We start from the raw sequence: 12,065 nt of genomic DNA, 5'->3' as shown, positions 1-12,065 counted from the left end.
AAAGAATTTCATTTTGTATTTGCCATCTTGGGAAATGCTTTGAAGTTCGATCCCCCACATATTAAAAACCTAGATCTGGTACGGTGCTACCCAACACACTACTCTTTTAAAGTCTTTACACTACAAAGATTAGGCGGTGAGAAAGCTTAACATTTCTTTCTAATATTATATTACGTAGGCCAGCAGCGTGCACTGTGCAGTGAGATGCGTACGGCAGCGCAAAACCCTGCAGTAGCTGGTCATAATCTTGTTGTACGCCAAACGCCAAAAATGTCTGTCGGACAAACAAGTGTAAGCGGACACGACACACCATTCTATACGTACGTAACTCTCTTCATGTTGGAGTTTTTTTCCCTTTTTTTTTTTTCGCCCTTTTTAGATTTTAGAAGTTCTTATCTGCTTAATTACTTGACTGCCAATTTATAGAAGCAAGCTTTCGATGTATATATAGCAGCTGCAGTAGTGCAGTATATATATATATAGATAGCTCATGAAGGTTTGACTTCCGTACTTTTTGATGTTTCGGTTAAACACAGATCATGGAAAGGTTTACAGATCGTCACGTTTGATGATTCTGACCATTAATCAGCATGATGAACGAACTAGAAATTTATTAGTTTCCTAAACCAAGAGAGAGCAAACAGTCATGACGTTGGATTTTAACAAGTGCGAGAACCCAGTTTTTAATCATAAGATTCGATGTTTAGTAAACCGAGGTATTTGACCAAAAGCTTCTGATCACTTGTTTGGAAAATTACACAAAAACAATATTTAAGCATAGTTTTTAAACAATATTTTATTAAATAATAAAAAAATATATAATAAATAATTATTTAATGATAATAAATATATTATATCTTATTTAATAGGATAAAAATGATATTATAGTATGATGTATAGAATTTTCGTTATTTAATTTTTTCTTCCAATTTATCAGTTTTATTTTTCTGCTGAAAATTAATTGGATTTCATTTTTTATTTCATCTGTATCAAAGTAATGAATCAAGTACGATGAAATTTTAATTATTTTAATGAAGTTGGCCGACAGGTTTTTATTATAAACCATATTTGTATGTTGCAATAAAACTTCGCATTTTCATATATATTATTTAATTGATTCGATTTATATCAATCAAGACAATCTCATGGGTAGAAAAACTTCTCAGGATATTCAATAATCAGAGACATCCCATATATTCAACAAAGCAAAACCGTAAAAATCATCCCAAGTCTGTCGTTTTTTTCTCTCTATTTCTGAAGTTCTTTAGGATATCCGATATCTACCCTAATTAGTAACAGTTTTCTGGCTGTATCATCGAGTTAGTTCTTGAGGAAATATCTAAGCTGACTGACTCCGCGTCCTGATTCGTAAGGGCTAACGGCCGGAACAACAGCTGGTGGCCGGTAGCTAGGGTTACTAAAGAATGAGGCGCTAATTGCTGGAGTCAAAGAGTACGTTTCAACTTTCGACACTATGATTCTATTACCGGGAAAAAGCAGCGGGAGTACTGGGAAAAACTAAAGGCAGGTAGGAAAAACAGAGGGTGGTTAGAATATGAAGTCGTCTCGCTTTTTTTTATTTTTTTTTTCTTACAGAACTACAGTATCCTGCGATGTGGTTAACACTTAGGTGCACTAAATGACAGTGGTAAACCCGAGGCTTTGCTGTGTTTCGTACCACATGCTGCTGCACTGCGATTTGCCTTTGGATTTTCGAATCTTGTGACGAAAAGAAAAACTTAATTTGTCACGCTAACGTATGCTTGTTTAACGTTAACCCCACACACACCTGTATTATCGGTTTTGCCAGTTTCTTTATTTCTTTCTTTATTATTTTTTTGGTTTTTTCGCCGAGTCCTTCCTTTTTTTTATTTTTTTCTTTGTTACCATGCAGTGCACTAAACACTATCCAGTAGCCAAGCCAAGACCTAACGGTAGATTTTTTCTGCAAAACCTCTCTCTCTCTCTCTCTCTCCGTGTATACCCAGGTATCCGAAGTTTGCTCAGTCAGGATCTAAAACTAGTTGCAAATGTTTATGCTTGTTCTACAGATCATAAAGGAGGTCTTAATTAATCTATCATGCACGTCAAGTTGATTTGAAATGCTCCTTTTAAACAACCCCCCCCCCCTCTCTCTCTCTCTCTCGTCTTTTCCTAAGGTCCAAACAATGGATTTTACTGACTCACAATCAACGCCCAGCAGATCAAGGCTGAAGCTTGTGTTTCAGTACTGCCTTTAATACTCATGTTAATTCTTCAATTCGAAACGAGCTAATTACAGTACTAGTCTTTTAGCTAGCCTAATTGATGTATCTATGCATCACCCATATTACCACGAGTCCATAACCAGTAGTAACTTTTTGTGCCCTAAATGAGAATTTGGCGCAAAACTACCAACCACAGGCTAGTTACTAGTAACAAGAAAAACAGCAAACGCATGATATAATTAATATGATCCATTATTTATATATATATATATTTATAATTCACATATAAGAAAATAAATTGAGATTAAAAGTTAAAAATTAAATAAAATACTGTTATAATATATATTTTTTAATATTATTTTATTTTAAATTTAAAAAAATAAATTTTTTATTTTATTTTTTATAAAAATTTTAAAAAAATATAATAATTAGATGAATTAAAAAGAATTATTAAAACAAACAAGATCTTAGAGTCCTAGTACTAGCTGTTAGGAACCTTAGTTTCCACGAATGGAATTAGACAGATCGATATATGCATGATACATTGCATAATGCATAATATATCATACAATAATATTATGAAATAAAAGTATTTTTATAAAATAATATTATTTTTATAAGATATTTTATAAAAATACTTCTCATTTAAATATAATTATAAAAAATATTATGCATAAATTATTTTCTTTTAAAAAATGCTAATACTAGATAAGTGTACTCAATCATCGGCTAATAAATTAACAATTAGATTACAATACTGTAAGGTTGCTATCAAGTGTTTCAGTTGGGTATCTGTCAATTAATTTCGTAGGATCCTCAGCTTGATCTGTATTGCAGTCTTGCAGATATGAAAACAGTAAGAAAGCAGTACTACAGGGTGAAAGGGTGCTTTCATCATTAAATACACAAAGAGATGCTTGAATTAGACGTGGCAACAAACAATATAAGAAATCAAAATAATTGTACTCGAACACTTGCATTGCGTCTTGGGGCAAGATATATAGAAATTGCAAAGAGCTGCTTTCCAAAAAGAAAAAGAGAAATGCTGCTCCTTCCGGCGCCTGCAAAGATACTGTGTTTATTTGTTTTTAAACAGTTATTTTTAATGAAAATAACTATTTTATGTTAAAATAAATATATTTTTATTATAAATAATTATTATCATCAGAAATAATCTATCACAAATAATATTAATTTTCTGAATTTAAAAAATTATAATTATAATAATATTTTATATGAGAATTTAAAAAAATTATAATAATTATATAAGATAAAATGATATAGTTTAATTTTATATAATCAAAATAATAATTTTGATTTATATTGTGCGAAGATGATAAATAACAAACTCTTCCAACATAATACTCTTCTGTTGCCATATTTGTAGTATGAAAAATGAGTCGTATTTTACAACATTTTATATAATGTTAATATTTTAAAAGGGGAGATTTTTATAAAATATATTATCATTTATAAAAGTATTTTTATTTTATAATATAAGTTGTGAAATATACACTTTAGATATCATCTCTCTTGTTATTGAAAAAGAAAAATGATAAGTTTACAATTAATCTATAATTAATTTATTATTCTATTTAAAATAAGGATAGTTAAGTAAAATTAAAGTTTTTTTTTTAATAAAGTGTCACAATTATATTAATTGATTTAAAAGTAATTGTAAATTAATTATAAATGTATCATTATTCATTGAAAAAATCTATTCTCATCCAGAGTGCGTCCGATTGTATTCAGATAATTTTTTTATTTATTTAATGTTTAAAAAATAAAAATATGAATGAAAAAAGAATTCCCTTATCTGAACCCATTTTGGGCTGAGCTTTGATATTTATAAATTTCATACACAATATATATATTTTTTTTTTTAAAAAAAATTGTTTTTAATTTATTTTTTTAAATAATTAAATTATTTTATACATCATTTATATATATAAATTTTTTTTTTTAAAAAAATGATGTATGATACTTATAAATACAAATTTTCTGTTGGGCTAGACCGTGTAGCACTGATCCTGTTGTTATATACGGTGGTAGGGACGTGCCTAGCAACATGTGATCATTAGAGCCAACCTAGCTAGCTATTAGATAGGCAAGCATGGAACTATGAGATCATGGCCTCACAATATTTTATATATTCTGCAGCTAATAATTCCAATGTGGGTACAAGAGCCTATTAACCAGCTAGCTAGGCAAATTCCATTGTAGCTCATCATAGGTGGGATGCTTGGGGAAGTTACACGTGGCAAAAAGCCAGCATGAAGACCATTATGTTGACACCTAATAAAGCCCTGAGACTCGAGAGTACCTTCGGTGCTACAGTTACCGAAATGATATTCTTATTGAATAGTATTTTTTAATTTTTAATTTTTTATATATTTTTTTAATCATCGTAAATATTTTAAAAAAAAATAAAAAATTTACAAAATTATTAAAAAATATTTTCTTAATTATTAAATAAAAAAAATTCATTCTAAACATTATTTAGATACCGAATTATTTCTGTAAGTATATATATCAAAGTACTTGTTTATTTTTGAGTAGTGATAGGTTTATTATTCTATTATTATTCATTTACTACTAAAAGACATTTTATGTTTTTTTATTTTTTTATTTTTTTTAAATATTTTTTTAACATTCTTAATCACTAAAAAAATTTAAAAAATATATATATTTATTAATACATATTTTTGTTTCTTGAGTTATAAGACTTCAAAAAAAGAGAGAAATAGCGATTTAAAATGAATCTTGGCTGGCTAATTAGTAAAGGGTTTATTGGCCTACGATCGAGTTCTTTCAATCAATTAATTAATTGTTGCAGGTCTCGATTTAATTGTTGAGTTGTGACTTGTCTCCGTCACCATGACCTGACTTGGTACTACAAATCAAAATGAATCTCGAAAGTGTAGTTGGAGAAGTTTTTTAATAGAATTTTTCGTTCATCTTTTACCTTTCATTCCCACTTATTACCTCTCTCACTTATTTCTTTTATCTACCCATAGTTCTTCTTTCAGTACTGCTCTTAAATATTGCCATTGATCAGCCTCCGAATTAATTTGCTACTCTCCAAATCCAACCTCTTCAGGTACTTTTACTTCAGTAGAATCCAAGCCATCCTCTCTCTCTCTCTCTGGAAATGTGTAAATAAAAAGAAGTTTATGGATGCTTTTGCTTATAGTGATGGTGTAAGGTTATTTATCGTTGTTTCAGTTTAGTCAAGGTTAACACATGAACCCTATTTTAGCATCAGAGTTTGCTAAATGCTGCGTAAATTATAAAGTCCACGTACAGATAGACTGCATTGTGATCAAAATGCGTTTTTTCTTTTCAGTAATGAAAGCAATCCCAAAGCCGAGAATTAATGCACGGGATTAAGATCGCCACTCCTGGCTTATCACTTCCCTCCTTTGTTCTTTATTTTTTTTGGTTATGTATTATTTTGACTGCGTGAACAGTTGGGTCTTGATCTGCACCTTTAAGATAGTTTTAGTTTAAAATTAAAAAAAATATCGTTAGAATATTATTTTTTAATATTAATATTATTTTATAATTTTAAAAAATTAAATTATTTATTAGAATAACGCAAGATACAAGTTTTAAATAGACAAATTTCATACAATTTTTTTATAAAATAATGGATCATACTAATAAATAATAATTTTTTTTATACTTTTTAAAAGTGAGATCTACTTTTTTATAAGGGTTTGTATGTGATTTATCTATTTACGATTTGTACAAATTATTTCTCTATTTATTATATTTTATGTGAAAATTTAAAAAAATTATAATAATAAAATTATATGATATGAAATAAAATGAGATGAGATGAAATATTTTTTTAATCCAAACGAGATAATAATTTTTCGTACCTTATTGACGTACACTGAATATATACGTATACTTATTAATTAGTTTCTATATATAATATGCTATTTAGAGACGAGATTCGGCCTCTCTCCAATTACTTTGGGTAAACCCTTGTGTCCATTGTTGATCTCCGTCAGTCAACTGTTGACCCCCCTCCCCCAAGTCTTATTACTACTCATCTACTCTTCAATTGTATTTCAAGTTTTTTTTATTTTTTTTAACATCTTTAATTATTAAGGAAAATTTTTTAAAATATATAATTTTATCAATACACACTTCTTTAATCATTAAATAAAAAATAATAATAAATAAGTAGTAGTAGAGTAATAATCCTTTTATTATTCCAGCTAAAAAGTTTCCAAATTCTATATTCCATCTCATTAATACCAGGTTGACCCAAATTAAATACTCCTAGCTGTGGTATTAAAAAAAAATTAATCTCAAGGTACGTAAATTATGTTAGATGTACAGTCCTTAAGGTCGATTCATAATTATTTGCAGATCCTTTTCAAATTGAATTATTATTATTATCCCTAACATGCACATGAATCTAAATAGACCCTTGTACAATGCATCAGGTTCCATCTGATTAATTTTCCAATAGATTTTATTGTTCACATACTAATTATAAATGTCATGCATCACTCAAATATAATATATATTATTAATTAAGTTTTTAGCAATTTCTGAGCCTAATTCCTAGCTTCTCTGACCAACGATACGTCGATACAAAACTGTCTTTCCCGTCGATAATCTCGTTCTTATCTCTCACGACGTACTCTCTGATCATTGTCTAATGACCCGCGGCATAGAGTACCACCAAACTCTTATCTTAACTCGTGACTTAAGATACACATTAATCGAATAAAAAGAAGTTTTCGTTAATGAAGATAAACGGCTTAATGACAAGGAACGAGTCAATTTCTACTTAGACCGTGCCAGCTCAAAGACTAGTAAAAATAATATTTAAAGGAAACTGAAAATCGGAGATCACGGGTTAATTAATATAATATATATACTCAGAAATATATTAAGAACATTAATAAGTTATTAAGGATCTTATTATCTGATATATATTGTCGTTTGTCTTTCTCTTTCATGAAAGATCTGTTCTCGAATCTCCACACTTTTTAAGATTCCAACTCCTAATTAATAAGAGAAAAATAGTAAACACAGAAGGTACAATACAACATTTTATACGATACTGAAAGTTCACAAAACTGATACAATTATGCATGCAACGTTTCGACTTTTGAACCAGAATGTCGACTTGTGCAATTTCCACAGTGAAATGTGAATGGTTAATCTAGCAGCCTGCAGAAACGGGATATTGATATGGTGCACATATAATACACGTCCTTTCAGCTCCTAGCTCCTACGTAAGGTACGTAAATCGAGGATGGGATAATAAACCCTAATAAACAAACCAGTCATTAAAGGAAACAGACTCCCATGGGCAAGGGCCGGCCTATATATATCGATTATGGGCTACCATGCAGCACTTGCAGAAGGCATATTGAGGATGGTCTGAGCATTCCAAGGTACCAAAAATCATAACAAATAAATTATATATTACGTAAAAGCAACCAAAGTTGTGAACTTATTATCACGGAGAGAATAATGTGTATATTTTTAGAGTCTCAAGGTGGAATAAAGTTCGAGGAATTCATCTTAAAAATGGAGGGTCATAAAATGATAGCAGTACTGCTGTGACTGATGTGATTAGGGTTGTTGTTTGGTTATGTATGACCTTATGGTTTTGTCATCCACTTGAACTATTAAAAACCGACCAAACAGCAATGAGACTCGTGATCACCGTACCCAATCAAAGTAGGGCCCGATTCGTGTTTTACTTTTTTTTATCGGCCTAGCTAGTCCTCTGTTGCATATATGGGGGGGCCCCTGCTTTTGGAGTGCTAGATCAGTTTAAGATCCTTTTACTTTGAAACTATCACCTGTCTTTTGATTAGTTGAAAGGGATCCACATCCAATAAAGGACAGGTCTTTTCAATTGGTCACAGTTAATTTTTCCCAGGTGGGCATACTGTCCCCAAATCAATCAAAATTGGACCCCAATATTAACTTTTCACCACCTGACATGAACACCGAATTTGTTGAATGTAATTTACCGTTCTGCATGTCCTATTTTCCTCTGTTAAGAGCATCTTAGTAGTTTCAATTTAGTTAAATTTTAGTCGAAATTTGGTTAGGTTGTATAGAAATTTACTATAATAATAAATAAACAGTAATTTTAATCAAAAATTTATTTATTGGCCAAATTTAATCAGTCTTAAATATTATTTTTACTGTAAATAATTCTCTTTCCTTTATCTTTGTTCCTCCCGAACAAGAAGAAAAAATAAAGAAAAATTCGTTAGTATTTTTTTTTTTCTCGTTATTGGCGGCAGGCAATCATAGGCGTTGCATTTTTTTTAAAAGAAAAATCGGTACATTATTGAATAAATAATAGAAGTATAAAAAATTATATATTAGTAAACGGTTGTTAAAATACAACTTCCATTTAGTTTATATAGTTAAATTTGTTTTGGTAATTAAACTACACCTTACAAGATGAAGAAAAATTCATTATTTATCTGTTAGGAATAATAACGTTAGAAAATTAATATATATTTTTTAATAATAAAAAAATATTTAAATTATAATTAAAATTAAAATAAATAAAAATATCAAAATTAATATTTTATTAAAATAATAATAAATTTGAAAAGTCTGTTGTTTAATATTATTAAAAAATAATTAACTATATTTATAAAAATAAAATATCTAATTAAATTTTATTGATTGCATTACTAATGCTCTTAGGTAGAGTTTGGAATCTTCATGGCTAGCGTATTAAGTCCATTACTAATTAGATACTGAGATGCATGCAAATGTTCGGCGACATTTAGTACCGTTTTCTAGTGCTGCTGAAATTTAAAGGAAAAAAACAAAACTTTTGTCAATGATTATCCAAACGATAATTCTACCAACTATACCAATTAGAAGAGAGGATTTTGAATGAAAATAGATAATTAAAATAACAAATATTCTGATCATAGATCAGGTGCTCGATCCCTAGTCACACATATATATATATATGATCATAATTACGCAGCTAGCTAGCAGTTGGATCGAACATGTAGATCGAATTCAATTCCTGACACCAGCTCAGTAGTACTTTTTTCTATAAATAAATATTAATAAACTTACATATAATTATAAGAGTCCATAAATTAACGATTCAGACGTTCGCCACATGATTTCAATGACCAGACAAACTTCTGTCGTTGGTTCTTCCATCGATCCTCTTCCACAAAAAAACCGATCGAAACAAACACCTCAATATCCTAAAGTCGACCTTCCCAGTACTCCAACTTCATGACTGGCCATGATGGCCTGCATCGTTTTATTACTACCATTAATGATTAAACTGATATATGCATGCATGGCAGGCCAGATCGTTCCCTACAAAAGAGTCAACAATAGCGTCTTTATGGATTTAATACGTACGTACTTGTTGGGTGTTCATGGAACAAGCGATGTGCATGGAATAATCCCAAACAGTACTATGGTTTGTTTTTTATCTATCAATCAATCCTTCAGTAACATTTTACTTTCCGGCGAAACTTACCTAACAATGATACCTTTAATCGATCGAGACTTGAATGGCCCTAAATTTTGTAAACTCCATAACTGAGCCTGCCGGGTAATTGTTGTTTGGTGGCCTCTAAAGTACCGATCATGCATGCTATTCACCCAGCTGCACTAGTATTCATCGCTTTTACCATATATATCGGTCTATATGGACCTACAATTTTAATATTAATATATATATATATATATATATATATAGCAGTGAGTGACGTGCAATACAAGTTTTTCTAGTGACTAATATCCATAAAATGTAAAAATAATTTTTTGTAAATAAAATTCATTAGTCAATAATTTAATGTATAGGAGTAGAAAAATAAATTTTAGTAAGCATCATAATGATAACAAAATGTTACAGTAACATGAGTAATATAAAAATTAAAAGATTTTGGATATTCTAACAATAGTTTTCTTAACAAAATATATGAATTATAGAATTTAACCACACTACTTAATGACTCAGGGAGCACTAAAAAAACTATTTTATCTAAATGATTTTAGTTAATTAAGAATATTATGAGATTTAGATTATATTAAAAATTCTAATTATTTATATGATTTTATTCTCTTAGAAATATTTAACAAAACTCTATTTTTTATTTAATGATAAAAGATTAATATTTTCTGAATTAAAGTTGAATTTATATTTTAATTATCTATTTTAAGTTTGTTTATTTTTAATGATTTAACCTCTACTATTGGATTGATTATAGATATTCAAAATGAAGAGTTGAGATTTAAAGTCTAAAATCTTAATTTTCTAATCACTGTTTATTACTGTTGGCTTTTAACATAAATAGTGATTCGTAAACAGTAATTACTGTTTATATTGTTGACTTTTAACGTGAACAATAATTACTATTCATTATACTTTAATATAAATAGTAATTACTATTCATTACTATTTCCGTTATACATATTTTTAAGATATAGAAATATATATCTGCCTATTACTTAAAAGCATCTATATGTGTACTGTTTATTTCTATTCATCAACAGTAATGAACAGTAAAGCATATTTTTTTATTTTATTTTATTTTCTATTTTTTTATAGTTTGTCCGTATGAATGCCAATGTGGGACGTAATACTGCAATTGTGCGTAGGGAATGAGAGAGAGGAAAAAAGAAAAAGTGGAAAAAAATATTGATTTTTAAGTTTTAAATGAATAATAAAGAAGTTATTTTTTTTTTCTTCGCATTCCTATTACTGTTTATTATATCATACACTAAAAATTAACTTTAATTTATAAAATACTAATTTTTCATCATTAAATAAATGATGAAATTTTACTGTACATTTTTAAGAAAAAAAACTATCTAATTAATTTGAATTTTTAATATAATTTAAATTTCATAATAAATGATGAACATAAATAAATAATAATTTTATTCTTATACATTAGACTATTTTAATATTCGAAATTATAGTTTATTTTTTTCTTCAATTTGACAGATGTGGCAAACGTGCTTTTTTTTATCAATTAGAAAATCTTATACCATACAGGATTTTACACAAGTACCACTAATTTCAAAGTAACCAAACCCATTATAGAGATCAGCGCAGTTACTAAATCAAATAAATTGCAAAAACAGAAAAAAAAATAAAAAAATAAGAACTAATTAATTACTATCGTCTGGCCGATCTGACGCTTCTGTCATTGCCGACCTTACTATACTAGGATACCAATTAACCTTTTATATATGTGTGCGTATATATATCTCCTTATATTTAAAAGTGTGTATCGCCTGATAAATAGTAAGATGAACAGTAATGAACAATGATAAACAGTATTCTTATTTTACGCTTCCCTTCTTCGTCTATCTCTACATCCTCACAGCAATCATCTTTACAAAATCACCACAAAATATCACAAAAATTATTACAAGAGAACTGCTACCAAAAAAGTAGTCAAAAAATATGTCCTGAATGTGTATTTCACTTTTTTATTTTTATTTTTTTTCATGTATTTTTTTAATCATCATAAACATTTTAAAAAAATAAAAAATTCACAACATCATTAAAAAACAATTCCTTAATCACTAGGTTAAAAAAAAAAAAAGGTGAGAGAGGGAGAAAGAAAAAACGAGACGAAAATGAAATTTTTTAGGATTTAAATCTAATCCTTCATCATAACTCTCCAAATTTGATCAAATGGTAAAAATTTAAATACTGATTTAAATTAATTTAAAATAGATAATTAACATATAAATATCATATCATAAATAAATTATCAAATTTAATTTATAAAATACTAATATTTCATCGTTAAATAAATTATGAAATTTTGTTAAATATTTTTAAAAAAGTATAACTATATAAATAAT

Source organism: Juglans regia, chromosome 3 (genome assembly GCF_001411555.2).
Source record: "Juglans regia cultivar Chandler chromosome 3, Walnut 2.0, whole genome shotgun sequence".
In the NCBI taxonomy this organism is placed as follows: Eukaryota; Viridiplantae; Streptophyta; class Magnoliopsida; order Fagales; family Juglandaceae; genus Juglans; species Juglans regia.
This window is presented reverse-complemented; position numbering follows the sequence as displayed.